Source organism: Episyrphus balteatus, chromosome 2 (genome assembly GCF_945859705.1).
Source record: "Episyrphus balteatus chromosome 2, idEpiBalt1.1, whole genome shotgun sequence".
In the NCBI taxonomy this organism is placed as follows: Eukaryota; Metazoa; Arthropoda; class Insecta; order Diptera; family Syrphidae; genus Episyrphus; species Episyrphus balteatus.
This window is the reverse complement of record NC_079135.1, coordinates 112581839-112599484: the sequence shown is the minus strand read 5'-3', so window position 1 is coordinate 112599484 and position 17646 is coordinate 112581839. Positions and strand designations below refer to the sequence as shown.

General features: G+C 30.4%; 2 non-coding genes across 2 annotated transcripts; both read right to left on the bottom strand.

Annotated features, from left to right (window-relative positions):
- Positions 1 to 7706: 7706 nt before the first annotated feature.
- On the bottom strand, positions 7707 to 7778 carry Trnaa-ugc (transfer RNA alanine (anticodon UGC)). Its single transcript has one exon. It is a non-coding gene; the product is annotated as a tRNA-Ala (tRNA).
- Positions 7779 to 14344: 6566 nt separating this feature from the next.
- Trnaa-ugc (transfer RNA alanine (anticodon UGC)) lies at positions 14345 to 14416 on the bottom strand. The gene has a single exon. It is a non-coding gene; the product is annotated as a tRNA-Ala (tRNA).
- Between the last annotated feature and the right edge of the window lie 3230 nt (positions 14417 to 17646).

Genomic DNA, 17646 nt, shown 5'->3' with positions numbered 1-17646 from the left:
AGGGGCAATGCAAAGTTTATTATTTTTGTTTTATAGTTTTTTAGCTGTTATATTTTTTTTGGGTGTACGTAGCGTAGGTAGTTTTTTGTATTCTCTCTTGTTTTGTTTTAGATATTCCTTTTTTTTTGTTAGGAAAAAAATGTCCTATACACAGAATTACAAGAGAAAGTTGGAAGAACGAAATTTTTGGGGGAGACAGTGAAATGTACCTAGAAAATAAAAAAAACTGTTTCAACTGTTCAATGAGCTTTTTCTATACCCACTTTGGGATAGGGGAGATTAGGAGAGGGTGAAATAATGGTAAATTGATAGTTTTTCTGTGCCAAGTAATAGAGAAAGCTTTTTCTTTTGAGTTTTACCAATGCCGACGGTGAAATGGATTTGGGGATTGAATTAAGTTGTGCGTTGAGAAAATTTGATTGGAAATTTTTAGATTGTAGGGAGGTAAAAGCCGTCGGAAAAGGTCAATGAATTTTTTCAAGTTCTGTTCATAATAAATTTAGTTTAATAGAAATGATTATTGTACTTTCGAGAAATAAGGTTCTGAACATTTTTACTTAGAAATGTGGAGTTTAAAGTTTGCTAGAAAATGATGTTAAGAGTAAAGGTATATGTGATACTTGATATGTTAGATATTAACGTTAGGTTTAACTGAGTTATTGACAGTAATTCATAACCATCTAGGTCCTTACATAAACAATTTTAACAATAAATTAAAACTCATAAGGTCACTGTGGCGTATGAGCATCTTTTTTTTGTCTAGGTATTGAAAAAAATAATAGAACAAATATTAGTAGAACAAATTAGGTACCCCACATCAAAAAGTGAAAACGGAACCATCATAGCATAGGTCTACATGGAGAAAATCGACCACGTAAAAATAAGCGGATTATATATTAAATTAAGCAGATTTCTGCATTGTTTTTTTGCTAAGATGACTTCCATCTTAAATTAAGCGGACAAATCTTCTTTATTTCTTGAATGTGCAAATTTAAATGAAATCCACTTAATATTAGCGAAAAATTAGAATTTTTAAGATGAAAATTCATAAAATGAAATGAATTTAATCTTAAATTTAACAGAATTTAAGCGGATTCCACTTATTTTAAGCGGAAATCGTATTGTTTTAAGAGGTTGGGATTTAATGTGGGCATCATATTATTATAAAGTGCGTTTTTTCTCAGTGTAGGTACACAAATCCGAAATTTGATTTGTCTCCTGTTTTTCTAAGTTTACGGTTTTGGTGTTTGAATTATACCCGCCTGGAATGACCATTAAGGTGTAGATGCCCACTATAATTTTAATTTTTAACGATCACTGAACAGTCAAAAAAATTCATGAATTTGATTAGCAAATATGGTAAACATTCAACATTTTTTTAATTTATTCTAAGCTAGACACTGTGGTGTATGAGTAACATTTTTGTTCTTATCGAATGCAAAAGAGAAATAAAGGAAACGTAAATAACTGACATAAGAAAAAATTGGAAATGCATTATGAACTCGATCTACGCAACCCTCGATTTGTGCAACTCCTAATTTGTTGCACATCTTGACTACACTGAGGGAAAAAACAACATAAAATCAACGAAAACCGCGTTGATTCAACTATTTTTCGGAATGATTTTGCGTTGAAGACGAAAATTTTAAAATCAATATAGAACATCGTTAATTTAAAGTGGTTTACCGTTATAGAACATCTTTAAATCAAAGTTGTTTCAACTTTATTAATTTTTTCAACATTAAATCAACGTTTTTTTCCTCAGTGTATAAGCGCAAGTTATCGAAAATTCTACCTCGATTTGTGCAACTTCTTGTCTTTACTAATCAATTTTGTAAAATTTGCGTACATTTCGTTTTCGTATGTAACACATAAAATTATGTTCAAAAAAATTTTTTTGTTTAGGTTTCACTATCGTTTTTTCATACCATTATCGTTATTTATAATTTTTAAGCTATAATTTGTATTAAACGAAATATGATCCCGTAAGTGTAACAAGTTCGGTTAATTTGTGATTTTGTTTTGCAAAACATGCAAGAAAATAATATAAGTTATATCTACATAGTAGATACAATAAATATTAAAAAGATAAAATTATAAATAGTGTTAGTAGGTACTTTAGAAAAGAATATCACAATTTTACTTTATTATGACTTTTTATCTATAAACGAATACTTCAAAATTAAAAACAAAAACAACTTTAGCTGTTAGCTCGGTTATTGCAACTGCTCTAATTTCTACACTGTTAAAAATTTTGAGGTAGCTTCTACGAAAATTTGAAATAAATATGTTTAGGTAAATAGCAGTGATATTTTTGTTTCTATATTATTATTACCTGTGTGAAGTACAATCTTATTGCCAATCAAATTTTATCAGTAATTTAAAAAAAAAAAGCAGCCTAAAACTCAAATATATTTATATGCTTCCATAATGTCGACACTATCAAAAAATATTCTTTGTCATACTAGTAAATCAAAGAAAAAGTCTAAAATTAGTGGCTTTATTGCACAGATAAAATGTTATTTGAGTGCTTTAAGAAGTCATTTTTAAAATGAAAAATTTCACAAAATAACTAAAACCCAGTTAGATACAAGTTATTAGAAGGACAAATAGAGCAATGAGCTATGAACGATTCTTTTTGTAATTAGAAAAATGAATAAACAGAGAATTTCCAGCCCCCAGCGACCAAAATGAAATTTAAAATTTTGTCTTCATATGGATTGCATATTTATTTGTTTGGAGCTCAATATATTTATAAAAAAATTCCGATACGTACATTCTTTTAACCTACCTATGGTAAATTTTTTTGATTTTTATTTTACCAAAAAATTTGCTAATTTTTTAACAACAGTTCATATAACAAAAAGTTAATAGATTTCTTGGTCAAGAATAAAATACGAAATATCAACACTCATGTTGGTTTCAACATTTTGGTGTAAAATATGGTACCGTTGAACTGCGGTTTATTCTGACATACTAATACTTAATGATTTATTTAGCTTGAGCTTATGCCAACTCAATTTATTTATCAGTTTTTTTTTTTTTAGAATTTAAAATGAAAAGGTCACTGGGGCGTATGTGTAACATTTTTGATAAAATCTATTAAACTTATCCATAGCTTTCTAAGTAACAAACCAATGGACTTTACTTAAGTTCTCTGATCCTCAAGAGTATTTTTTTTATAAAATAATATACACTCAATAATATTTCGGTAGCCTAACCATAATACACTGCCTTGCCATTTATTGGGCCAAAATTTCCAAAAAAAAAAGATGATTTCTCCTTTTGTATGTATTTATTTTCTATCAAAATGTATGTATGTATGAAATAATGCTTCTCAAAATGCCTATCATCAATTTTTTCGAAATCCCGTAGTTTTTTTCAATAAAAAAATTCGTGTCTCGTACGTTCTAAGAATTTGGATATCGGAACTCTTATAGTTTCGATTCAAAAATACAAACTACATAAATATGCGAGTATTCAAAACTCAAGTGGCTAAAAAAAATATCCAATTTTTATTCCAATCCTCCCTCTATTCCCTTACATCAATCAAAATTGTAAATTAAAAACCCGAAATTAGAAAAAAAAAAGAATCCAATCACTATAAAAATGTGTGCGACCACTATTTCTATTGCTCTCAGAGCTAGCTTGCCTTCGTATTCTTCCAAATGACACTTGGTAAGGAAAAACCCAATCAAGAGAAATGAATGAATGGTCCATTGCTCAATTAAGGACGACGAAAACCATTTCACCTCCTCCCTCTCTCCCACCACCGACCGCCCCAATCTACACTCTAACAGCTTCAATCTAAACGTCCTGAGTGCTTGCCTTGTACTACATCAATTTCTTCATCAGTGAAGCAATTTCTGGTTGTATATCGAACGAACAAACCCATAGCATTTTTGTTGTTGTTTCTCGTTCTTTTTTCCAAGCCATTTTAATGGTAACTACTTTGGCAGGACGATGCGATGTCGTCTGTCAGTCCAGATTGATGTTAGGTATAAATTCAAATTTTTACCATCATTCCAATCAACCAATACTAAAACCAGAAAGGAGTACAGCAGGCTCTAGCTACGACAACGAAAAAGGCTTAATAACTATAGGAATTGATATTTTTTTTTTCTAATTTCCTCACAAGTAAAAACGACCGACCGACCCAAGGATTACCCAATGGAATGGGTATAAAAAGCAACTAGAAATTGGTGCAAATTATTTTTCCTTCATCAAGGATATTCTCCTTACACTTGTGCCTGCCTCTTAGATACAAAAATTATCCATGAAATTGAGCAAAAAAAAATAAAAAAAAAAAAGAGGAAGAAATTATTATTTTACAAGAGTTTCAAATATCCTCAACGGTACACAGTCGGGACGTGCTGTGCGCTGTGTAAAAGCTTTTCAAGTGGAGGCAAGAATATGGGTCCACTAGGATCCAGGAGCCTGGGCAGAAGGAATAAAATAGTTGAGATGTAAGGTACTTGTAGATATATGTATTATACTCCATCAAAATGCTACAAAAAAAAAGTTAAAAAAAAAACGAACCCTTAACGAACGAAATTGGTCCCAGTGCGGGAAAGAAGGAGAGAAATCGAAATTTATTGAAGCGTTTTTAGCTACGCTTGGGCTTTTCCTACAGGGTGTTGCAGATATATTTTTGGGGTTTAAGTCTGACTGCAAAAATTTAACACCGTTTCGTTGGCTGTCGTTTTTTGACATAATTTTCTTTCTATCTGAGTCACCCTGTAAGATAACAGTTCTAATCAATATATTCAGCAAAAGAATGTTTTCTGTGTGTATGAACCAAATTCCTATACCATCAATGTTTTCAAAATTGAAACTAATTCCTCTGATACATTTGGTTAAGGTTAACTATAGAATATTCGCTTTTATAAAGGAAACGCAAAAGAAGAGAAAAGGAGCAAATAGTAAAATTAAGGAATGTTCGATATCAAATAATAATTTACTCTTAGAATCCTTTTTATCCATCCATTTTTAATTGGAAATGTATGTATAACGAATAATTTCGATTTTGGTTTGGATTTGAAAACTATATTTTTGTGTATTTCCTTATTTCCTTTTTTTTTCTTTTATCTTATATCTTTCATTGAATGAAATAAAAAGAAACCAAATCCCAATCAAAGACTTGTGTAAATGGGAATTAATTTTTCGAATTATTCTACAGTATCATTTATAGATTATAATGTACCTACCTACCCTATATTGGTAACATTCTTGGAATTGAGTTTTTGAATTTGTATGTGTGTTTGAGAAAATTGGAAAAGATTTACAATTTCTGAATTTCTTTAGATATTTGTTATTTCAATGGATTGTGAAGATTGAAAAGGCGAAAAAAGAAAGTATAAAATATAATGTTATATCGATTTCAATCAAAGATTTTTGGCATTTAAAAAAATATTGGTCTAAATATATAGGGTCCAATGGGTTGTACTTGCGATTTACATATAAAGTCAGGTACAATTTACTAACTTAAACCATACTTTTCTCTGTAAAGCAGCTGTTGCAAAGTTATTCTAATGAACTGAGAACCTATTCATGAAAAAGAATTTTCATCCAATTTTCTCTTCTTTTTTCTTTTGATCACCAAATTCTGAATTTCAAAATATGTACTTAAATTTCCTTTTATAGTGGTAACTGTTACATAGTTTACATGTTACATAGATTTTTTTCACTAGTTTTTTTTTTTTACTATTCATTAAATATGGTAATCTATTATATATATATTGAAGTTTGGTTTTGTGTACGTTCGCTAACCGGCCACACCGACTGACTTATTTTCTTAATTTTTTTTTTAAATCAAAGAGGCATAAGAGGAGAAGGTTTAAGGTAAAAAAAATTTAACATTTTATAGGGTAAATAGGGGTAACAAGACATTGAAAAAAGAGGCTATTTTCTAAACGGTAAGTCGTAAAGAGTTGACTTTTTTTTTAAATGATAGACAAATTTATTCAATAGTTAAAAAAGGTATTGAAAAAATTCAAAAAAATTTCAAAACTAAGTTGTGAAGGTTTTTTTGCAGTCATAGACCTTCGACAAAAGACTAATTACAGGTACGCAAAATTTTGCACAGAAATTTGAGTTACACCATGAGAAAGATATTTAAAAAAAAATTAGGGGTCTAAAACGAATTTTTTTCATAGGCCCTGTATTTTGAAATAAAAATTTTTGAAAAACAACCTTATTTTTAGATACATTTTTGAGTAGTCTTTTATTTTTTTGGAATATTTAAAAGTCTGCAAAAAATCTCAAATTTATATGTAGGAAATATAGGCTTTAGTCTTGAGCATGCATGTACAAACAATTGAATTTTAAAAATTATTTTTGACCGAATAACTTGAAAAACAAGTTTTTTTTACCCAAGTTTTTTTGCCGTTTTTAACATATTTTACATAGGCCACTTTTGCTAAAAGTTTAAAAGTGAACATTTTAAAAGTCATTTGACGAACTTTTCAAGTTTTGATTCCCTTTTTTATTGGAAATTAAGACTCATTACAGAGTCGAAAGTTAGAAATAAACAAAAGAAATGGCGGAACGAAGTCCGCCGGGTCAGATAGTAACTGAATAAATAGCTTCAAAACTTATTGTATTCAGTTCTTAATATGTATAATTTTAAAATAACATTTTGTTAGCCTATTTTTTAGCATCACAAATTTTTAGTATTAGATTAACGTGTAACGGGTGTGACGGGTTAAACGTTAGAAAATTGATTCAGTCTGCTTCTGTTAATTTAAAGCCATGTTGTATTGATTTTTGAGTTAAAAGTCGTGGATATCGTATTTGATAAGAAATAAAATGTTCTTACTTTTTCATTAAACCTATAGCTTTATTTTTATAACTATTCAAAAATGTAACAGGTGTGACATATTTGGGTGTGACATTGTATGAAAAAACTTATTTATACATTACATAGACATTAATTTAAAATATTTAAGCATTATTTACACAATTAATAAATCTAATAAGTTCAGAATCTGAGTAAAATATATTGATTCGAGTGTGAAATTAAAATGCGAAATTTTGCAACAGAGTTTAATCTAGGGTTTTTAAAATAATGCTTGTTTTATTAAATTTTAAATATTTTAAATACCATATCACATAATTTCTATACGAACACTTTCATTTTTTGCTTATTAGTGATTCCAAAAATATATTTTATTTTTTTTTCTCATCATAAATTAATAATAATATTTTTTGTTATAGGTACACTGTGGTGTATGAGTAATATTTTTTAATGAAAATTCGAAAAAAATCCTAAAGCTTAGTTTGATTTAATTTGAGATTGTTTTGAGAAAATTGCATTATTAATATCGAATAGAGATTCTTAACATATTTTTTTAATGATCGATTAGAAAAATCTGTTCTGTACCTAAAAACTTGTAGTTCTTGACTATTTGTCTTGTTTTAAAAGACAATGCCACTTATACAGCATTTTTTTTCAAGGCAAGTGAGTAATCGACATCTCAAGACCTAAATTTATAGCTTAAAAATCAATTCTATCGATAAATTAATATTTTCTCTCGTTTTACTTGTTAGATTACTCCCTAATGAATGTCCAAACAATACGAAAAGTTGAAAAATTCACTCCATATATTCTTATTGACTCTTTTGATTGTTAATTCTTATGGAAAATACATTTTTTCACTAGTTTCATGGTGAAAGTATTAAAAAAATAAAAAAAAAAAAAAAATAACTGGAGATGCCGGGGATCGAACCCGGGGCCTTTCACATGCAAAGCGAACGCTCTACCACTGAGCTACATCCCCATACAAAAAAATTGCATCCAATAACAATTCACACTAAATGCATTTTAAATTAAAATTTTAAGCTCTGTACCTCCTTTTCTTTGCAATGTTTTAGAAATTGTAAAGTGTAGGTAAATAAAATTATTCAGTAATAAGTTGTTTGTTTATTCAAGTCAAGTACACCTACACACACAATTCTTTTATTTAGGTTATTGGTCCATTGACATTATTTGTTCTACTTACCGACTACGTTTTATTTAGAACTTAAAATTTCAACACAAAAAAAAACTTTTCTAGTATCTTTAACTTTCAAAACTTATTATGTATTTAACAGGAAAAATATATAGAATTCCTTGAAGTACCTTATATACCTACTTTTTATTCAAAATCACAATTTAGTATAATCAGAGTATATATTTTTGTGGTAAATATGTTTTTATTTAGATATAAAGTGCTTTTTGATGTTATCTTCCTTCCATTTCTTTCATCACTAGCTACTTCCCATCCACCCACTCCATTTTGTTTGACTTTATTACTCAAATGTCCTTGGTCCTTATAAACATGTTCTCTGTCTACGAACAACGGATTTTTCATATAAAAAATTAAAAAAAAAAAATAATTTTCTTTAGAGAAAGGTCAAATCACAGTTACTTCATGGAGCGCTTGACCGTATCATAGTGCGGAGAGCATCATGACAAAAAGATTCAACAATGTGACCATGTAATAAAGTAAAGCGTCGGAATAGTTAAATGTGACCGTGATAAGAGTGAGATTATATAGAAAATTATATACATTTAAGGGAAAAAAGGAGATACTTAAGTTATCCGTATATAAAAATAAGTATACATTGTGTTGTGTATAGTAATAAGTCAATGTGAATGTGTTATTATGCAGGGAATATTTATATATGTGTTGTATAAGGTGTTTATAAAATTACCGAACGAAAGCATAAGACAAGTTTGAAGGACACACGGTTAAAAATTCTGGAGTATTTTTTAATACAGCTCTTGTATTAAAGCAATTTTCAATACAAAAAATATTACATTTTAATACTTCCAAAATATTAAAATTATTTTTAATCTTTTTTGTATTAAATTTTCAATATTTAAGTATTAAGTTTACTACTTGTAATACAAAAATTATTAGAAAATAATCTCCGTGTGTTAAATTCTAATCTTGTATTGAATTTTAATACCGCTGTACTAGATTTAAATATTTTTGTATTACATTTTAATATATTTTATATTACATTTTAATATAATTGTACTACATTTTAATATAAATTGTATTAAAATGTAGGTAATACAAATTTATTAAACACTAATATAAAAAGTATTAAATTGTAATACAAGAATATTAAATTTTAATCAAACTAAGCCAGCAGCCAGAAAAAAATCCATTGTTTGAGGTAGCTTTTCTAAAAAAAAAATGTAAATAAGAAACTGTAAATTTGTACTAATTTGAAGGCGCTTTATGTTTTTTTCGAAGCAAAATGCATACATTGCAGTTAAATTTTGATCGGCAGTAAGATTTTACATGCCACAGTTTGTTAAACAGATAAACTAGAAAAAATAATATCACCATTATTATATTATTTATGATTAATATTTATTTTCAGTAATGAATTGAGGATGTGAATACATTTTATTAACTTTAAATGCATTTGGTATTAAATTGAAATATTTTTGGATTATCTTTTAATAAAATTGTTATTAGAAATTAATATAAAAAGATGCAATACTTGAAATTTAATACATTTGGTACCTATTAAATTCTAATATAAACTGTATTATTTTTTAATACAACTATATTGAATTTTAATACATTTTGTATTAACTAACAAATTTTAATACTTGTCATGTGTTAAATTTTAATACATTTCTGGTGTAAACCTATATGTAACTAAAAAAATATTAAAAAATACTCCAGAATTTTTAACCGTAGCAGTGAAATTTAGAGAAAAAAAAAAAAGTGAATTTTAGAGTGAAGTAAAAAAAAGTGGACACTCCAAAAAGCTTCAATATGTTAACCAAAAACCATTTTACTGCCTTAAGTATGCCATGCCGTTAACCTTTTTTTTACAATAAAATCTTTAATTTCATTAAATTAAGCGTTTGGGATTTTTTTCGAATTTTTATAAAAAAATGTTACTCATACGCCACAGTGTCACGAAAAATATTATTATTTATTTTGGTTTTTTTCTTTTCATATGGTTGGTATGTATATTAATGGAAGTAAGTAATTTATTAAATGAATGGAAAAAGTCATATATAGGCTTTTGGGAGCATTTGAAAGTCCTATTTGTGATACTAGCCTAGCATTCAGAAACAAAGGACCCCGGACTTATAGCACAGAGAAAATGTTTTCAATAAAATTTGATAAATTTTGTATATATGTTGTAGCTTAGAACGTCCTTATTAAAAGTCTTCATGAGCTCAGTTCCTCAGTGCTATTTTCGAGGTATTTAGTTTTGAATGTCAGTTAATGTGTATATTCCATCATAAGTTCTAAACCACTTATCAGAATTTGACAAAAATGGTATCATTGAAACAGTTTTACTTAATCGCTGGTTATAAGCTATGCATAGCCTTCTAATATGGTACTATATAGAGGTAAATCTCTTCAATTTAAATCAAGAGGTTGTTGTGTAAGGAGACCATACATAGCTTATAATCATCAAGCAAAAATCGATGCCTTATTTGTCAAATTCTGATAAGTAGTTTAGAACTTATGAGGGAATACACATACACATGCTCAAATAATAGTAGGGGAGCCCGAGATGCTAAATTTGCAGTTACTCGAGCGCCATGGGGACCTATTGGATTGCGAAGATTAGGTTCTAAAACGAAAAAAAGTATATGGAAGTTTTCCATTTAAGTGGGGATAAGAGCTTATAAACACGTTAAGAAAATGTAAAAAAAAACTGTCACATTGAAATACTCGAGCGCGTCAGATATTAATAGGGTATACTCGCATTGACTTTGTGATAACCGATAAATATTAATCTGATGATAAGACAGTGGTGGGTGGCTACAAAAAGCGGTAGAAAAAAAAAAAAAAAAGTTATTCGAGCGTGTCAGATTTTGAGAGGGTACGTTCAGTGAACTCCTAATATTGTTCAATTTGAATAACTGACGATTTGGACGTGGCCTACACTTATAAATCTTTTTTGAAAATGTAAAAAAAAATTGTTAACTTTAGTTACTCGAGCGCGTCAGATTTTTCTACTGTAGGTTCAGCTCGATGTCAGAGTCACCCTAAATGATAATCTGACAATTATGTTAAGGTGTATTGCTAATCTGACAATTTAAAAAAAAATTAGACAGTTTTTGAATAGAACAATACTTTTCGTTTCTTCTGGTATTACCTACTGGATGTAATACAAAATTTACATTATATACATATTATATACAAAGGTCAATCAATAATAATTTAATATACATAATAACTGGATTCGTCTTCCAGGTTGGTTTCCACTTGTTCAACTTTGTCGTCATCTCGTGTTTCTGTAAGCAAAAATGGTTATGATACTTACTTGATAATCTTTCTTTCGTATGATATTATATTATTAAAAAGTAAACGTACCTAAAGTCATAAGTTTTGCTCGTCTGGTCTTTAACGAAAGAAAAAATACCCAAAATCTAAGAACATTACGTAATGACCAGACGATCAGAGCTTCTATATTTATTAAAGATGGGGCATTTGCTATAAAGTTAAGAATGTCACGTTATACCTCGATACAAAAATTTGAGTGTTGGACCGGACTGGAAATTCTCAGATAGTGAAATCCATATAAAACGTCTTTTGGGGCTTATTCCCTTTGACACGTTATTTTTTATCCAATTTAATGAATTCTTTAGTTTTTTTTTAAGTCAATCCGTATCCACATAATAAGTGTAAGTAAATAAGACAAAAAAAATTAGATATTTCGACAAAAACGATAAAAACTCAGCAACACGAACCAAAAAATTGTATTTTTTTTTACTGTACGTTCATGCTTTATCGATAATTTTGGCTATAATGCCCCATGAAAACCGTCAGATTATACGTTTTTCGTGTTCCTGATAAAATTCCCTTCAGAATAAAAAAAAATTAATCGCGCTCGAGTATTTCCAGGTGATGTTTTTTTTTAGAACTTTGTGCCTCTCCCATTTTCTTATGCCACGCTCAAATTGTCAGATTATTGAAATATACACTTTTCTAGATGTACTTAACCTACCATTTCTTAATCTGACGCGCTCGAGTATTTCCGAGGATCGATTTTTTTTTTACTAATCTGACGGGCTGTCCACAACGCAGACCACTGTATCAAGCTTTTATATTTGGTAGGAGTACATTACTAAGTACAAGCTTTCTCCCCATATGATTTTCTGACGCGCTCGAGTAACGCGCGAAATCCCTTCCTGGGCTCCCCTACTATAACTAAAAATTTGAAAATCGGTTAAAATTTTGCCATGAATCAAAATGGATTTTTATTTCAACGAGGAATGAAAGGCATCTTTAATCTAGTCTAACACAACTTACTAAAATGTTAAGCTCAAAGGGAGACGGGGAAAATTTTTTGTGTCACCTCCTCCACATTTAGAAAAATCACATAGAAAAAGTGTCTCATAAATTAATCTTGGTCTTAATGAAATTAATTTGCTCCAACACTATTTCCCACGATCTGCTTTAAGCCAAAAGTTCAAATTAAAATCAATAACCCTCAGTTATTCGTGATTATAATAAAAAAAAAAACGAACACGGAAACTCCATTTTTCTTAATGTTGTCGCTGTCTTTATATATCCAACACAGTTGCCGTCGTCGTTGTTGGCCATTACACATTGTCACGTTACGATGTTTCAATTAGCATCGCATGCTGTCAACAGCCCTTGTTGACAGTAATTCTCGCGCTTTTGACCTCAAGCTATCATCCAGGCCAAAATAACCGTATAGAGCCTTCGCGTCTTCTCTTCTCTCAATCCGTCGTCATCCTGAATGAAAAACAACGGCATATTATTATAAAATTGCGCAGATCAACCGCTTTTCCTTGGGTTCCGTTCCCACATGCCATCAGGGGCATCGTGGTCATAAATATCCATTTCATTCAATTTGGATCCCAAAACAGGTCGTCCGAGATTGTTTTTTTTTCTCATTTTTGTTGTTGTTTCTTTTTTTGAAAAGAGAGTTCCTCCAAAACAGCATCACATTGTATCGAATATCTCTCTGAAACCGCACATAAAAGGCCAACCAGGGTTCAAATAGATTCGGTGTGAGGAGCTTGGCGGTTCACAGAGAAGAAAAACATCTTCCTGTGTAATTTTCTTAATTTTCCTTCTCCCTGCTCCGCCTCCGCTCCGCAGCGGCTGCCGGTTATTGGTTTGGTTATGGGCTTTCGGTTGCGCGCGATGATGGCTCCTCCGATGGCGAGAACGCACTCCCCAATTGTTGAGATTCATTGCACTCGTATAGAGGGAATATTGTAGTCAAGTCGTATATTGAAAAATTAGCGGAATGCAGCGCAAAAAAAAACTCGTGAAGCTGAAAAATGCCCTCCCGCTGCTGCTGCTGATGCGGTCGCCCTCTCCGATCACGAAAAAAATCGTGCGGCTCCAACGAGATTTGGTAACTACTATTATACGTATGACTATTTGCCCCCTTATCCAACAACAACAAGAACATTGTTTGAGGAGTTAAATTCAGAGAGGATGAAGTAAGGAAGAAACCATGGCTGTCTCTAGAGAGAGTAAAGCATCATCAACAATGGTGTAGCCACCTGCGCTGCGAAAACGGCTCCAATTTTCACAGTCATATTGTATCGCTGCGGAGCATCTTCTGGGATTGGGATTCCGTGTGCCTGCAATCATGAAGCATGCGGCGGCAATGCGGAGTTAGCAGCAGTAAAGGTGAAGAAGCTGGTTTTCTTTTTGGCCTTTTCACCAAAAACAACAACAAAAAAAAAGAGACCTCATATAGACAGCAGCTGGAGCATTGGTTGTGACCAGTTCTCTTATTTTGAGGTCTAGTCATGTTTTTGGTCGGATTTTTAGTTCAAGCAACAGAAGCAGCAGGAGAACTGGCTGGAGAGTATCGCTTATCTGGGCGAGATGATAAGTGGGTGCCCATTGTTGGTTTTCTCGCATGCTCTGGTGTTTGGCGTTTCGCTGGCTATATCCAAATCTATAGGAATTTTCCTGGAGTTTTCTTATACAGACCCAAAACAAACATTATTTTGCTCCAGATTCTTGTTTGTTGTTTATTGGTGGGGTAAAAAGGAAAATGCAGAACCCAAGAAGAATGGGTAGAAATGATATTAATTTCTTCACACGACTATTCGCAGCACAGTTGGTGCGATATTTGTAAGGAGATCTGCGAATAGGTAGAAGAAGAAAAAAAATTGCTGGGAAGAGTTGATTTCATGTAATGAAACACTTCCTGTCTACCATAGATGGTTTTGTTCGTAATTTAGAATAATTTTCAAATAAGAGGTTAAAAATGAACACGATAAGAATAATAATACTTTTAATTTAAACAAAAAATACAAAGTAACTACGAGAAATAAACATTGCAACATTGAGGTTACGAAAAAATTCAATAAAAAAAAATTTGGAGATGCCGGGGATCGAACCCGGGGCCTTTCACATGCAAAGCGAACGCTCTACCACTGAGCTACATCCCCTTTCTTAATCCTTGCTTTAATCTAATTTTGAGCTAATCGTTAAATCTCCAAGGATTTGTTGGCCTAGTACTTAGTGTATAGCCGTCCTGTCGGTAAATACACCGAGTTTATTATCAAAAACCTACTAAAATGTACTTACCTTTTTTCATCTAGTAAAAATGCTTTGGAACAATCTGGGATTATCTAAGAAGTAAGCAAGTATTTACTCCCTTTTTATTTATTCGGTCTTTTGATGCATGTTAAAAATTTTAAGAATTCAAAGCAATGGCATTGCCGCCAGCTCGAACATCCATTAAAAAAAGCATTAAAATTGGTTTATGAGCGTTGGCGTATAGATAAGCTTACTCACAGAATTGTGTACACGAAAAATAAATTGCACGACTGGGGTCGCACGTACTTGCTCTAATGGTAAAAGTTACTCTAATGTTAAAGCTCTTCATTGAACAAAATAAGGTATATAATTTTTTCACGGAATTTCATAAGTGGAAAAAAAATAAAATCTTTTTTTATAAATAATTAAATACCGTTTTCAATGATCTTTTACAAGAAACTAAGTATGCCGTTTTATTTCTTGTATAAAAAGGAATTTTTAGAAAAAAATTTTCGAAAATCGTTAGAGCCGTTTTAAAAAAAAAATTATTTTTTATATATAAAAAATTTCTAACATTTTTCAAAAAAAAAAGTTGGTAGGTATGCCATTTTGAAGAAATAAATAATTTACATATAAAAACGGAATTTCAAAATTTTTTACCAACCCGTTTCCAAAAAATTTATTTTTCAAAAACAAATTTTGAAATATTTTTTAAAAATTCAAAAATGTGTTTTTTGAAAAATTTAAATTTTTTTTTAAATAACGTTTCTGTACAAAAATTTTGGTCGAAAACATATATGAAAGGTACCGTTAGTTTTGGTCCTAAAAAAAATTTAAATTTGTGCTCTAGGGAATCACCCAAAACTCTTAACTACCAAGTTTGAAGGAAATCGCTTTATTAGTTTAGGTGGTAGCTCGAGGTACACAGCTACACACAGACAGACAAACAGACAGACAGAATTGCCGGACCCACTTTTTTGGCATTCTCCATCATCGTAATGTCGTGTATAATAATTGTTATCTCGAGTTCGATTTTTTTTACGAATCCTAAACTTGAACTATAGTACCTATATCGCAAGTAAAAAACATCTCAAAACAAGCGCATTCCACATTTAATTAAGCGGATTTCTGCATGGTTTTTTGATAAAATTACTTCCGTCTTAAATTAAGCGGACAAATCTTCTTAATTTCTTGAATGCGCAAATTTAAAAAAAAAAAAAACCAAATTAATTTAACGAGAAAATCATCTTATATTTATGTGGATACATTTTAATTAAAAAAAAAACTGGCACCCACCGGGGATCGGACCTACAACTGTTGGAAATAAGTTTGATAAACTGCAACTAATGCTAAAGTCTGACTCAATTTTAAAGTTCAAGTGACCTCAACTCCAAATTTATAAAGCGTTTCGCCCAGGTACGACAGTGGGCTCATCAGTTAGATCTGTCGTACCCTTACTAAGACGCCTTATTTTGGTCGATGTTTACCGACACTATATAAAACTCACAGCATGAATATACTGTGAATTCTAATACTCAAAGGGAATTTGTTTAAATTCGGTAAACATCGACCAAAATAAGGCGTCTTAGTAAGGGTACGACAGATCTAACTGATGAGCCCACTGTCGTACCTGGGCGAAACGCTTTATAAATTTGGAGTTGAGGTCACTTGAACTTTAAAATTGAATTATATTCAATCGCTCCACTTAAAATAGAAATGATTTAAATAATTTTTATTATTTTTGTTATTTTTTTCTTCGTTATTATATCAGCCTGACCACGGGCATACATTTTTCTAAGGTCTGAATTTAAACAAATTCCCTTTGAGTATTAGAATTCACAGTATATTCATGCTGTGAGTTTTATATAGTGTCGGTAAACATCGACCAAAATAAGGCGTCTTAGTAAGGGTACGACAGATCTAACTGATGAGCCCACTGTCGTACCTGGGCGAAACGCTTTATAAATTTGGAGTTGAGGTCACTTGAACTTTAAAATTGAATTATATTCAATCGCTCCACTTAAAATAGAAATAATTTAAATAATTTTTATTATTTTTGTTATTTTTTTCTTCGTTGCTAAAGTCTGACTATAATTTAAAAAATTTTATTTTCTGCCGGGTTTTTTAAGATAAAATTTCACATACAAATTAAATGAAGTTCACCTCAAAATTAACAGAAGTTAAACTGAGTTGAACTCATTTTAAGCGGAAACTGTATTGTTTTAAGAAGATGGGTTTTAAGGTAGGCATAATCTTATTTTAAAGTGCCCTTTTTAATATTCACATTGTTTACTTTTAGATTACGTTTTGGTAAGCTTCTTTTCTCTCAAGTTCACTGGCTTGGCTTTACAGTTTTTTTTGAAATGCTTGCACCAATTTTGAACTTTTCTCGCATCTCTGTTAACGATGATCATATGGAGTTTTTGGATACAAAACTGAGTGATTTAAAGCAGGTTTATTTGTAAAGATGCGGATAAATTGTGTTGAGTCACGACAAAACATCTTTGAAGGTTAGAATAAGATAATAAGATAAAATGAGATAATAATTTAGTTTCTCTGAGTTAATGCAAAATTCAGACACTTTTTTGTTTTTGATCAATAAGTGTAGAAATGTATCAAAAATTTCAAGTCTCCCAAGTCAATCTTGATCTTGAATCTTGAAGCCAGTGTCAGTTGTGAAAATATATTTTAAAACTTATTTTTTATAGTCTCCACAGCTTTCTTCTTTAACCAACTGAAATTTCAAATAGGGTAAATGCTTAAAGTGGGGAAGGTTAGTACTCTGATTTGTATATTTACACATTGTAGGTAACTCATGTTAATAATTTTCGTGATGTCAAAACCTAATTTGAATACACTTTCATATAAAACTCAAAACTTCGAAAACCATACAGTTTTTGGATTTTTTCATTGAATAGAAATAATTTTGGGCTGAAAATTCTTAGTGCAGAAAATTTGGAATTTTAGTAGGTACTCCTTACTTATTAAAATACTCCTTTCTATTTTTTTCTGAATTTATTTTTGTACAAATTGGGTATTATTTAATTGGTTTATATTTCAAGATAATGCTTAAAAAAAAACTACAAACAAAATTTACAAAATCTTATTTTCAAAATCCTTTTTTGAAAAAAAATGTGGG